Genomic DNA, 297 nt, shown 5'->3' with positions numbered 1-297 from the left:
GAGTGATGCCCCCTCCGGCTGCCATTGCTACAGGCACATGTAAAGCACCTGGGAGCCCCGGGAGGGGCTGTCCCGGGCTCCTCATCCACACAGTTCCGCCAGTCTGGGACCCCCATGCAGAGCCAGGCATCAGCAGGCAGGGACTGCCCACGCTGCTCCCCCGCAGCGCCGGAGCGCCGGGTGTTCCAGCCCACGCTGCTCACAGCCTCCGGCGAGCAAACGGGGGCCCCTCCCTATCGCCGTCCCCATGGCACAGCCCAAGCAGAGGGGTCCCCCATCCGTCCCAGCCCCTCACTG

This window comes from Buceros rhinoceros, unplaced genomic scaffold, assembly GCF_000710305.1.
Source record: "Buceros rhinoceros silvestris isolate BGI_N320 unplaced genomic scaffold, ASM71030v1 scaffold34245, whole genome shotgun sequence".
NCBI classification, from domain to species: domain Eukaryota; kingdom Metazoa; phylum Chordata; class Aves; order Bucerotiformes; family Bucerotidae; genus Buceros; species Buceros rhinoceros.
The sequence above is the reverse complement of the archived record's forward strand: the minus strand, read 5'-3'. Positions refer to the sequence as shown.